This window comes from Triticum urartu, chromosome 1A, assembly GCF_056163025.1.
Source record: "Triticum urartu cultivar PI428250 chromosome 1A, HENAU_Tu73, whole genome shotgun sequence".
In the NCBI taxonomy this organism is placed as follows: domain Eukaryota; kingdom Viridiplantae; phylum Streptophyta; class Magnoliopsida; order Poales; family Poaceae; genus Triticum; species Triticum urartu.
The window spans coordinates 74425062-74439731 of NC_141873.1; positions in this window are offsets into that span (position 1 = coordinate 74425062).

The window sequence follows — 14670 nt, forward strand, 5'->3', positions numbered from 1 at the left end:
CGGCCAGTTGAATTCGTTATTGATCTTGAGCCTGGCACGGAACCTGTGTGCAAGCGTCCCTACAAGCTCGGACCTGAAGAGTTGAAGGAGCTGAAGAAGCAACTCGATATTCAAGAGAAAATGGGTCTCATCCGGCCTAGTTCTTCTCTGTGGGGTTGTGGTGTTCTTTTTGTGAAGAAGAAGGATGGAATGGACCGACTTTGTGTTGATTACGGTCCATTGAACAAGAAGACCATCAAGAACAAATACGCACTTCCCAACATCAATGAGCTGTTCGAACAACTCAAAGGTGCCCAAGTATTCTCCAAGCTTGATCTCCGTATGGGTTATCATCAGATTCGAATCCGTGAGTAAGATATTCCCAAGACGGCTTTCAGGACAAGCTATGGTTCATATGAATACACTGTCATGTCTTTTGGCCTTGTCAACGCTCCTCCGACGTTCTCTCGCATGATGAACTTCATCTTCAACGCCTACACTAATGACTTCGTTTTGGTCTATCTCGACGATATTCTGGTTTTCTCGAAGAACAAGGAAGATCATGCCAAGTATTTGCGTTTGGTGCTTGATAAGCTCAGAGAACACAAGTTCTATGCCAAGTTCTCCAAGTGTGAATTTTGGCTTGATGAGGTTCTTTATCTTGGTCATATCATCTCTGCAAAGGGCATTGCCATGAATCCTGAGAAGGTGTCTGCAATTATGAATTGGGAACCTCCTCAGAATGTGAAGCAACTCCACAGTTTCCTCGGTCTCGCAAGCTATTGCCAAAGATTCGTTGAAAACTTTTCTAAGATCGTGAAGCCTCTCTCAAATCTTCTCCAGAAGCACGTCAAGTACGTTTGGTCTCCGGAGTGTGACATTGCTTTCAACACTTTGAAAAAGAAATTGATCACTGCTCCAGTTCTGACTCTGCCCGATGAATCCAAGCCGTACGAGGTCTTTTGTGATGCCTCTCTCCAAGGTCTTGGCGCAGTGTTGATGCAAGAGAAGAAAGTTGTTGCTTATACCTCTCGCCAGTTGAAGCCTAATGAGAAGAACTACCCCACTTATGATCTCGAGTTGGCGGCAGTTGTGCATGCTCTTTTGACTTGGAGACATCTTCTATTGGGAAGAAAAGTGGACATTTTCACTGATCACAAGAGTCTCAAGTACATCTTCACTCAGCCTAATCTCAACCTCAGGCAAACTCGATGGGTCGAAATGATTCAAGAATATAATCCGAGTATCGAGTATACTCCAGGCAAGGCCAATGTGATTGCTGACGCATTGAGCAGAAAGGCTTACTGCAACAGTCTGATTCTCAAGTCTTATCAACCCGAGCTTTGTGAAGTTTTCCGCAAACTTAATCTGCAAGTTGTTCCTCAAGGTTTCCTCGCCAACCTCCAAGTCTCTCCTACCTTGGAAGACCAGATTCGCCAAGCCCAGCTTCTTGATGCTATGATGAAAAAGGTGAAGATTGGGATTGCCAAAAGTCAACCCAAGTACAAGTGCTACCGCCTTGATGACAAGGACACTCTCTTCTTTGAGGATCGTAATGTTGTGCCCAAAGGTGACCTCCGTAAAGTGATCATGAACGAGGCTCACAATTCTCTCCTCTCCATCCACCCTGGGAGCACGAAGATGTATCAGGACCTCAAGCAGGCTTATTGGTGGACTCGAATGAAGCGCGAGATTGCTCAATTCGTGAATGAATGTGATGTCTGCAGAAGAGTGAAGGCAGAACACCAAAGGCCAGCTGGTCTCCTCCAACCTCTTGCCATTCCAGAATGGAAGTTTGACCACATTGAGATGGACTTCGTGACTGGGTTTCCAAAGTCCAAGCGTGGCAATGATGCTATATTCGTTGTCATCGACAAACTCACCAAAGTGGCTCACTTTCTGCCTATCAAAGAGTCGATCACTGCAGCTCAATTGGCGGAACTCTATACCTCTCGGATTGTCTCTCTGCATGGTATTCCACAAGTGATCTCTTCAGACCGTGGCAGCATCTTTACCTCAAAGTTTTGGGATTCTTTTCAGAAGGCCATGGGCACCAACATCCACTTCAGCACAGCTTTCCATCCTCAAACTAGCGGTCAAGTCGAGCGTGTCAACCAGATTCTTGAAGATATGCTCAGGGCTTGTGTGATCTCCTTCGGCATGAAGTGGGAGGATTGTCTTCCTTATGCTGAATTCTCCTACAACAACAGTTTTCAAGCAAGTTCGGGCAAGGCCCCATTTGAAATTCTGTATGGCAGGAAGTGCCGTACCCCTCTCAACTGGTCTGAAACCGGTGAACGTCAGCTTTTGGGTAATGACTTAATCACAGAGGCAGAGGAAATGTGCAAAGTCATTCGTGATAACCTCAAAGCAGCCCAATCCCGTCAGAAGAGCTACTATGATAGTAAGCACCGTGATTTGGCTTTCGAGATCGGAGATCATGTTTACCTCCGTGTCTCTCCTATGAAAGGTACTCGTCGCTTCGGTATCAAAGGGAAGCTTTCCCCCAGATACGTGGGACCTTTCAAGATTGTCAGCAAGAGAGGCGATCTCGCCTATCAACTCGAGCTTCCTTCAAACTTTGCAAATGTTCATGATGTGTTCCATGTCTCTCAGCTACGAAAGTGCTTCAAGACTCCTGACCGCACCGTCAACTTCGAGGACATTGAGCTCCAAGAAGATCTCTCCTATCGTGAGCACCCACTTGCTATTCTTGAAGAGACTGAACGCAAGACTCGCAACAAGTCAATCAAATTTCTCAAAATCAAGTGGTCACACCATTCCGACCGTGAAGCTATCTGGGAACGCGAGGATCACCTTCGTTAATGTCCGGTTGTAGATAACTTGAATCTTAATTTAATTAAAATGAATCAACCGAGTGTGTTACCGTGATGGGCTCTTCTCGGCGGAATCCGGGAAGTGGACACGGTGTTGGAGTAATGTTTTCGCAGGTTGCTCTCTAGTTTCTCGCTCGCGCCTTGCCTCCTCTTCTCGCTCTCTTTTGCGAATAAGTTAGCCACCATATATGCTAGTCGCTTGCTGCAGCTCCACTCATATTTACCTTGCCTTACCTATAAGCTTAAATAGTCTTGATCGCGAGGGTGCGAGATTGCTGAGTCCCTGTGGCTCACAGATTACTATTACACCAGATGCAGGGCCTGATGATTCAGCTCCAGATGGCGCGCTCGAGCTCAAGTGGTATTTCGACGAAGACTCTCAACGTTACTATGTTTCCTTTCCTGATGATCAGTAGTGGTGCCCAATTGGGGTGATTGGGACCGTGTCGCATGTTGGGTTATCTTTTATTTTGGCGCCGTAGTCGGGCCATCAGTGTTTGGATGATGTATGTTATTTATGTACCTTGATTGATGTGGCGAGTGTAAGCCAACTATGTTATCCCTTTTTATTATCTATATTACATGGGATGTTTGTGATGATTGCCTGACTTGCGACATATGCCTTCAATGCGATTATGCCTCTAAGTCGTGCCTCGACACGTGGGAGATATAGTCGCATCGAGGGTGTTACAGGGACTAAACTTTAGCCTCACTCACTCCACTCACATGTGTGCATGAATGGGCCAAGAGAATTTCAGAATTTTAGTTGGGCTTTGGGCGAAAGGCCTACTAGCAAAATTCCAACAATCCCCCACAAAGTCTCATTGGCGCATCTCATCATTTAGTTCCAAAACATTGTTTTATATATCGGTGCTTAGTGGAGACTGTGAAGTTGAACTTCCACTTAGAAATTTATGCTACACTAGATCACAACTTGAATAGTGGACTATGCCTTGAACTACAAGTTTTCTGTGAAACTAGTTTCACACAAATTCTTGACCGATACTGGGCTGCCGCAAGGCTTCCCCACGGGTGGAGCATATACGTCATACTCTAGGGCCTTTCATGAATTTATTAGAGAACACCCAATTCTCACAGACTGCGACGTTAACAGTCAAATTCATATAGGTGTGTTCCTCAGAAGATGTTCTGCAGGACAACATCTTTGCTTACCCGAATAAGCCACTTGGAACACATTAAGATAAGTATCAACCTGCCATGCAGATCAGGAGAGTATTGCATCTTCACAGAGTGGGATAATTAATATAGGGATACTCTCCTCCCAGCTGACCAACAGCTTGTCTCTCATTTCTACTTCACGGGATCTCCGATCACATAGAATGGGTTACCACTATGGACAACTCATGCGGTGGGTCTCAAACCCATCTCCATCGATGCATTATCTATCACATTACGTGAGAGACCCTTTGTGAAGGGATCTGCCAAGTTTTTCGACGTTTGGATATAATCCAACGTAATAACTCCGGAGTTCCTCAATTTTCTGACAGATTTTAGTCTCCTCTTCACATGCCTTGAGGACTTCATATTGTCCTTAGAACTGTTTATCTTGACGATCACAGTTTGATTATCACAGTTCATCAGGATAGGGGGTATTGGTTTTTCAACCATAGGTAAGTCCATCAAGAGCTTCAACAGTGGCAGTGTCTAATGAGTTCTGCTTCCATAGTTGACCTCGTTAAGATGGTCTGCTTGCAAGACTTCCAGAAAACAGCGCCACCACCAAGTGTAAAAACATAACCACTTGTGGCCTTAATCTCATCAGCATCAGATATCCAGTTTGAATCACTATAACCCTCTAGTACCCTTGGATACCCAGTGTAGTGAATCCCATAGCTCGCGGTGCCTTTCAAATAGCGCATAACTCTCTCAAGCGCATGCCAATGATCATCTCCCGGTTTTGACACAAACCGACTCAGCTTGCTCACAGCAAAAGAGATGTCAGGCCTCGTGGCACTCGCCAAATACATAAGCGAGCCAATAATGTGAGAATACCTCAGTTGATCTCTAGCAATCCGTCGATTCTTTCGAAGCAACACACTACCATCATATGGAGTTGGAGAAGGCGTACAGTCGCTATACCCAAAACGACTCAAGACCTTTTCCACATAATGAGACTGAAGCAGTGTGATCCCACCATTCTCATCTCTCAACAGCTTGATGTTTAAGATAACATCAGCTACTCCTAGATCCTTCATCTCAAAACAGCGAGATAAGAAATCCTTAACCTCCTTGATTAAATCAAGTTTGGTTCCAAAGATCAATATGTCGTCGACATATAGACAAAGAATAACTCCTTCGCCCCCACCTTAGCGATAGTACACGCACTTGTCACCATCGTTTACTACAAAGCCGGCAGCAGTTAATGTTCTTTCGAACTTCTCATGCCACTCCTTAGGAGCTTGTTTAAGGCCATATAAAGACTTTAATAACTTGCACACCTTTCCTTCCTGACCAGGTACTACAAAACCATCTGGCTGATCCATATAAATTTCCTCCTTCAACTCTCCATTGAGGAAAGCCGTCTTAACGTCCATTTGATGAATGAGAAGACCATGTGAGGCAGCCAGTGATAGTAGCACCCGAATTGTGGTCAGTCTAGCCACGGGTGAGTAAGTATCAAAGAAGTCTTCACCTTCTTTCTGGGTATAACCCTTGGCCACAAGCCGTGCCTTGTACTTTTCAATCGTACCATCAGGTCTAAGCTTCTTCTTGAACACCCACTTACATCCTACAGGTTTGCACCCATAAGGACGGTCAGTGATCTCCCAGGTACCGTTAGCTAAGATGGAATCCATCTCGCTACGTACAGCTTCCTTCCAGTAGTCAGCATCAGGAGATGCATAGGCTTCTGAAATAGTCCTGGGTGTGTCATCCACGAGGTACACAATGAAATCATCACCAAAAGACTTTGCAGTCCTCTGTCTCTTACTCCTCATAGGAGTTCCATTGTTACCCTCAACAGGATTCTCAACGTGTTCCATCGCAATGGTGGGTTCAGGAATTACAGTGAATTCCTCACTAGATGGAGTAGGTATCTCCTGATTTGATGAACTCGACATATCCTTCATAGGAAATATGTCCTCAAAGAAAGTTGCATCATTTGATTCCATAATCGTACCAACATGCATGTCGGATACCTCAGATTTTATTATCAAAAATCTATAGCCGATGTTATGAAAAGCATAGCCCAGAAGAACACAATCCACGGTTTTTGGTCCAAGCTTGCGCTTCTTGGGAATTGGTATATTGACTTTCGCCAAACAACCCCAAGTACGTAGGTAAGAGAGTTTCAACATTTTCCTTTCCCATTCCTCAAATGGAGTCATGGTCTTATGCTTTGTGGGAACTCGGTTTAGGACATGACACGCAGTCATTAGCGCCTCCCCCACCATTCCTTGGATAGACCCAAAGTGTCTAACATGGTATTAACCATATCAGTTAGAGTTTGGTTCTTTCTTTCGGCTACCCCATTTGACTGGGGTGAGTAGGGAGGCGTCCTCTCATGAATTATACCATGTTCCGCACAAAACAGATCAAATTCATTGGAAAAATACTCTCCACCATGATCGGACCTAAGCCGTTTAATTTTTCGATCAAGTTGGTTCTCTGCATCAGCTTTATAGTTTTTAAAGAAAGTCAAAGCCTCATCTTTTGATTTCAGAAGATACACATAACAATATCTAGTGGAGTCATCAATCAACGTCATGAAGTATCTTTTTCCACCTTTTGTCAACATGCCATTCATCTCACAAAGATCAGAATGTATAATCTCTAGTGGTGCCAAGTCTCTTGCCTCTGCAGTCTTATGGGACTTGCGAGGTTGCTTAGCTTGCACACATACTTGGCACTTGGAGCCTTTGACAGTAGAGATTTTCAGAATTAAATTCATATTGGCTAACCGCGTCATGCAACCAAAGTTAATATGACAGAGTCGTGAATGCCAAATATCAGACTCATTATTGTGGCAAACATTATTAATAACTTTAGTGCAAATATCTGACAAAGATAGGCGGAACAAGCCTCCGCACTCATAGCCTTTTCCAACAAATTGTCCACACTTAGAAATTACAACTTTATTGAATTCGAAAACCAACTTAAAACCATCTCGACATAAACGGGAACCGCTAACGAGATTTTTATTGATGGACGGCACATGATGAACGTTCTTCAGACGCACGGTCTTCCCCGAAGTAAACTTCAGATTGACCGTACCAACACCTCGAACGATGGCATGTGACCCGTTCCCCATCAGCACGGGTGAAGTCCCTATTGCCTGATAAGAAGAAAACATGGAGGCGTCAACACAAACATGTACATTGGCACCGGTGTCAATTAACCAATCAGGGGATTGAAATACTGAAAGGATGGTAGGAAAAATACCGTACCCTGATTCCTTCATATCAGTATCACCGATGACAACATTAGCGGACTTGCCGCTCTTCTCATGTTCGCGCTTCTCAAAGTGGTTAGGACACTTCGGAGCCCAGTGATTAGGATCACCGCAGACATGGCAAAGTCCCTTCCCCTTCTTATGAGAATTCTTCTTGAAGTTGGTAGAATGTGATGGCTTGTTCTTTGTATCAAACTTGCCTTTGCCCTGAGTTTTGTTCTTATTGTTTTTGAACTTGTTGGGCTGGGAGTTCTTCTTCTGTACCATGTGAGCACTAGAACCTCCCTCAGCAACTCGAGCACGTGTGTCCTTTGCTCTCGCCTTCTCTTCAACATCAAGAGTACCAATGGGATCCGCAACGGGAAACTCCTGTCTCTTGTGTTTCAGGGAAGTAGCAAAATTGTTCCACGAAGGTGGAAGCTTGGCAATGATGCCTCTGGCAACAAATTTGTCCGGCAACACACACTTGAAGTACTCAAGTTCTTTTGCGAGCGACTGTATCTCATGAGCCTGCTGTACAACAGAGCGCTCATCAGTCATCTTGTAGTCATAGAATTGCTCCATGACGTACAACTCGCTGCCGGCGTCCGAGGCACCAAACTTGGCCTCGAGCGCAGCCCACATGTCCTTGCCGTTGTCAAACGACATATACGAATTCATAATGGAGTCATCAAGAACACTCAGAAGAGCGCCTTTAAAGAGGGTATCGATCTTCTCAAAAGCTTCCAGCTGTGCTGGATTAAGATCGCCCTCGGGCTTGCCCTTGGTGGCATCATAGCAGCCCATGGTCTGAAACCAGTAGACTGCTCTCGTGCGCCACCTCTTATATTGCGCCCCCTTAAAGGCAGGCGGCTTCAGATGCGCAGCAAAATCACTCGGAGTAAATTGCCTATAATCAGATTTTTGGATTGTTGGAAATATGAGCAAATTACTACGAGATTTAATCCGAATAAACAGAAGATAAATCATGACCACAGCAACAGAGATTAAACTAATCATGCGAACTAGCATAGCAGATGAACATATCACATCTAGGGTACATACTAGAAGCATGAATTCTATCACGATCTCGAACAGGAAGGATAGAATCACATATGGTGCAGCGGGTGCAGCACCGCCGGCGTTGACGTTGTCGCCCATGTCGTCGAGGATGAGGTTGCCGAGATTGGGGAAGAAGTCGTTGTTCGCGAAGTCGTCGCTGCCAGCAGTCGCGCGAGTGCGCTCCCCAAAAATCTGATCGCCCCTCTCCCGTACAGGATCACGAGAGGCGGGGTTCCGGAGGCCTGCTGTCCCTTCTCGCGGTGCACGCCGGAAGGAGGGATGGAGAAGACTTGCTTGGCGGCGCAATGATCTGGAACGGTGATGAGAAACCATACGAAGCGGCGGCGGCTAGGGTAGACGTCTGCCTGACTATATAGTGCGGGCCGGGTAGGTCGTGGGAGTAAACCCCACGTCCGAGTCGTCATGATCCAAAAGAATCGGAAACGGTTCAGTAATTAACGCGTCCGTTAATTATTAATTAATGACTCATTAATTTTCCCATGCAGCAAAAATATAGACAACGTGCATAGCTCTGTCCTCGGCTCAATCCCGCAACCCGCGGCGCGTCGTGGCGATGCGTGGCGAGGCGAGCGAGGAGGAGGAGCGCGCGTGTAGGTCTCCTCTTCTCATGCTCATACAAGTGGTAGAAGAGCTCACCTTATAAAGAGGTGCAACTCTCTCTCAACTTCCGGGATGGGACTAAACTTTAGCCTCACTCACTCCACTCACATATGTGCATGAATGGGCCAAGAGAATTTCAGAATTTTAGTTAGGCTTTGGGCTAAAGATCTACTAGCAAAATTCCAACAGTATTGACCTAATATATGTTCATTTGTTTAATTAGAGCCTTCTACAAGTGTTCGCTAGCTTGGCGTGCAGAGGCCGTTTCTCGCCCGGCGGGCCTAACAATATTGCGCATCCTTACGTAATCTCCTCTCGACCCTGTCATCTAGCTGATGCCGTGATCATATGTATAATCCATTTCGGTGCAGTACGATGTCGACCGTAAAAGAAGACAAATTAAGGCCTACCCTGCAACTCATTTCTTTTGGAGAAAGAAGGGCATATGCCATCGTCAGGATGGTGGCCACGTGCGATCGGACGGCCGTCGACAAGTGATACTACGACCGTGCTAGGAGCTAGCTGCATGTGCATGAGGCATTAGCAGTGGATCAGTTAGGTATACGTGACGATCTGACCGGACGCGTCGCACTGTGGGAAAGAAGTGGTTTAATTTAAAAGTATCGCCTTTTCGTACTCTTATCTCTCTCCGAGAGTACGTGACACTTTGTTCCGTTGTCTTGTCTTTCCTTTTGAATTTTGTAAACTGTACGTGGCAGGTCGTGTCAAGCATGGTCAAGGACACCGTGCTGTTGGCATCTAATGTCTCGTCGTGTGCTAGCTTCGTCGACCATGCATGTTACGTCCCTGATGCATGCACGCAGCATGATGTATGTGTGTGTCGATAGTCGACACATGCAGATAAGTCGGCAAACCACTGCTCACAAAGGATAACGTTGAACTACAACATGTATGTGTCTAAGTGCGAGATAGTAATCACTAACTTAGTACAGTGATGCATGCAAATACACAAGCGGTATACACAGCAATTCCGGTAATAGTTTCAGAGGATGTTTGGTTTATTTATTTTTGTGAAAATGATGTATATTATCAAAGTTAATCAAAAGTACAAAGCACCTCAAATATCATAAAAACTATATCGAAATTCTGAGACCATCGAACGATCACTACCGCTACCAGAACGATCCGCCGACGCAGCTGAAAGATTGTCCTCGGGTCGTGGTGGCATTGACTGTATTTGACAAAGTTCATGGCTAATTATTTTGGGAGCATACGAAGCGGTGGATTATGGGATGTTTAGAAGAACATCTCTGTTGTTAGGAGAAATACGGTTGGAAAAATCCCTACTACTACTTATCTGCAGGACTAATTAATTGCATGACTAATTAATTAATTACATTAATGGTTCCATTTTCAAATTGTTTTGGCACGAAAAAATTACTATTTAAATGGACCTAATTGGTTGCTCATGTAATTAATTGTGTGGCAAATTTATTGTATTATAATGACTTGATTTTACCAATTGATTCGGCGCTTGGTTTTCAAATTGTTTTTGTATCAATGACTATGTACAAAACAACATATCAACTCCACTTTAATAGTATAGATAGATTATGGTCACCCTTACGTCCAATTTATACACATGTGATATTGGAAAGATGTATAGTCAAAGTTTTTTAAAATCTGATCAATGGCAATAAACTAGGTCATACAAGACCCCTTACTACATAGAAAAACATCAAGATGCAGATAAAAGAGCTAGAGATGTTGACTTTAAAGAATCCTGAATTCTTTGTTTATCGTTTGAGTCTATTACGAATCTTTTTTGAACGTAGTACAAATGCAGAGCTCTTTGAAAGACTGAGTTGATACAATATCTTAAGATTGCCGAAGTATTATGAATCTCTAATATTCATTTCAGGTCCGGGCCACACCCGGGGCCAACCTTTTTAGTTACAGTATATATGGTTGCTACAGTGACAAAATTACCTACAATAAAGGATTTCATTGCCATGCCCTAGGCCATGGCCCCTGCTTCCCGTGCTGAAATTTGAGATGGGCTATAGGCCCATATAGCAATTTCTAAAAAATCTCTAAGGACCCATGTGGGTCATATGGCACTAGGTATGGTGGAAAGTTTAGTCCCATCCCGCTAGCGGAAGGAGAGTTAGAGTGATTTATAAAGGTTTCTCTTCTACATGCTATTGGAGCTTGAGAAGAGAAGAGACCCTCGCACACTCCTCCTCCTCCGTCGCCCGCCTCGCCACGCCGCGACGCGCCGCGCCGCGCCGCGGTGCAGTGCAGTGCGGCACCTACGCACTTATTTTCACCTGTCACAGAATCGGATGTGGGCTCTCCACGCGGCTGCGTCTATATAAGTGTGTGGTGTCTCCTAACCCTAGCCGCCACGAACAGATCACATCTGTTCCACGCGCACGCCCACCGTCGTTCCCTTGCTGCTGCTGCCGCCGGTGACTCCATCCCGTCCGCCGCGTACACGGTCGACGGGAGAGCAGGTCTCCGAAACCACGCCCTTCTGGTTCCTGTACGGAGTGAGGGGCGAATAGGTTTTTGGGCAGCGATTACGCGACTGCTCGCTTCCGATCGTCTACTTCCTCTACATTCGCGTCGGCTTCATCATCACCATGTCCACCGACGCCGAACGTGCCACCGCCGAGAAAGCTGAAGCCGACAAGAAGGCCGCCGAAGACGCCGCTACCGCCATCAAAGCCGCGGCCTCTGCATGGCCTACTAGAGGGTATAACTCGTTTATCCCGCTCCTACTGTTTTCTGTTTTAGCCATGCTAGCGTTATACGTAGATCTTTCTGCAATTAGTGTAGTATGTGCTAGCTTGACTGAATATCAGTATGTGTTTATTTGTGTCAATGCCGTGCTAGTGATTTACTCGTGGATTAATTTAATCGAGAAATTGCCTATTTACTCAACAGCCCGGAGCTTGGCTACGCCCCTGATTTTTTTCATCCCGATCTTTTTATTCTTTGTTCCTTCATGAACACATACAATTTGTGTATCTTTTCATTGATAGAAGAAAAGTAAAAGATAGTATCTGGTGGAGAGGAGGCATGACAATACACGTGTGCTAGAGGTGCGATCATTGCAGCCTGAGCAGAAGAGACATGGGATGTTTTTTGTTCTTTCAATTTTGAATAAATAAATCACGTCGTTGTTCTAGAAAGATGCATATCACTGAACAATTTGGTGTAAACAAGACTTGCCAGTGATCTCCCTACATATTCTTATTATGATCTTTTGTACTCTCTGTTTACAGATCAATAAAATCAGATCGTTGTTCTCAAAAGATTCGTATCCTGACTACTCTTCCTGATTAACCCTGCATCGATGCTACCTCGTTTTTCCCCATCTCCAGTCAGTGAAAGACACTAGGTGGTACAAGTAGATGTGAACTCCACAAGGGACGAGCTGTCCCTTTTGGTTGATGCAAGCATTTTTCCCGCATCTTCTTCTTCCTGCCCCTCGTACTCGCTCTTCGTTTGTTCATTTCTTCACCGATGGATATCACATCACTATCCTGATTTTCGTCACTCCCACTCCCACATGTGGCTACTGTTGCTGCACGGAGAACACATCACGCAACCCGCGGCACCGCATCCCCGTCGACAACATTTCCAAACTTTGCTTTCAGAAACGGAAAAACCTCAATTCTCAGGCACTGTACGCAGTTAATCGGTGACATGCGTTGCCGTCAGAACCGCGACGGCCGCTCGTTGCGTTGCACCGCAGCTAGTCCACTGTCCACACACTCGCTCTTCGCCATACGGCTGGCCAGACGGCGAGCTGCTGCACGGGCTGCACGTGGGTGATCCGGTGCACCTACCGGAGAACGAATGGATATCTTGAACTAGGCTAGGCTGGGCACATCTATTCCACACTGATTCGATTGGATTGATCATGTGCTCTTCGATAGCTCTGGATTCTATGGGATGAACAAAATCGCATCTGGGCAGGTTCGGATCCTATCGGATTAGCGAAATCGCGCGCGCGGCGCGTGCGTGCTTCTTATTTGACTATAAGCACACAGTGCTGGTATCGCTTGACACAACTAGCCGGAAAGAAAAACACAGTAATAGTAGTGTACTGTCTGTATTTATGTCTTGTGGTTCGGCTGATTTGCATCAATTGTATTTATTTATTTTTGAGAACATTTCCATCAATTGTATGTCGACAGGTTTACACGATCTATCGGATTAACAAATCGAGGCGCGCGCCAGCCATGTGCTATCATTTGGACCCAGTGGCGAATCTAGCAATGACAATGGAGGGTAGGCTCAAAACATCACTTGTTGCATGTAAAACACCTCGATATAATTCTTAAGTGAACTGGCTAGCTGACTAACCAGTAGTATCATTTTTGGAGGGAAGGCTTAAGCCTATTGAAGCCTATCTACTAGAATCGGAGTGCGGTGATTTGCTGCCCAGGCTCAGATGAGCCAGGGCATGAACAGTATCTCGATTGACATAGAAAAAAGGTTCAAAAAAAATTCAATTTTTTTATGGTGCAAGATGCTTGTGAACTCCGTGCAAAATTTTGTGAAGTTTGGACATTCGAGAAGCTCGTGGCAAAAAAGACAAATTTCGGATGTCAGAGAAACTTTTGAAAATCGCATTGTTCATGTCTGATTTTGTCTTTTTCGCGACGAGCTCATCGAATGTCTAAATTTTACAAAATTTTGCACGGAGTTCACGCACAGAATCATCTTGCACCATAGAAAAATTTAGAATTTTTTGAACTTTTTTCTATTTCAAATCGGGGTACTGTTCACCGGGCTCATCTGAGCCCGGGCTCTGCCTTGAATTATCGATAGAATGGAGTGCAGCGATTTGGTGCCGGGGCTCAGATGAGCCCGGGCATGAACAATACCTCGATTTGACATAGAAAAAAGGTTCAACAAATTTCAAGTCCAATGGCTAGTAAATGACAAATTGAGCGTGTGTGGTGGTTTATGATCAAGCGTATGTGTTCAACGTGTGTAACTGGACAGCTCGACCATGTTTTGGCTTTTATATCGAACTCATGATCCATGGTGTATGATGGTAGAACATGGCAAAGTTTGGCCAAGAATGCTCCTATTCTGCGTATTACGAACCGGGAGCAAGTGCTCCCCCGCCTCCCCCTGGTTGGATTTCTTTCGCGACGGACCACTGCAGTATGCTGTTTTTTTACTTTCTTTTCTGGGCTTTCTGCAGTTTACGGGTTTTTTAAAATAAGAATAAATTAATTAATATGCTCAGCAATTTAATATTTTTTAAACAAATATACGTAGTGAAATTTGAAAACGTTCATGAATTATAAAAAAGACCATAATTTTCTAAATGTCATGAATTATAAACAATTTTTCAGATTTTTCAAAAATATTTTCAGGGCCCTCCAAAAAAATGTTCATGATTTAAGAAAATGGTAAAAATTATTTTTACAAGTTCACAAATTCTGGAAAATTGACTTTTTTGTGAAACGTACATGAATCTTTTAAATGCGTTCATGGAAAGCTTTCTTAAAATTCTCAGGAAGTTCAGAAAATACTCAAAAAAATAAGAAGACTAAAGAAAATCAAGGATAAACTTGAACCCAGCTCAAAACTGAGAAAGAACAAAAGAAAAAGCGAAAGAAAAAGAAATGAAATGAAAAAAAAAGAACACAGTGTGCGTGAACAACTATGCACGTATGTTCACGCACTCGCCAAAAACGATGGGTAGAGGGGAGCATCTAGCCCTCATCATGAGAAAGTCCTCCCAAGATGATGACCTTCTTGCCTGCCGCTGGCGCCGCGGCTGATCCACCT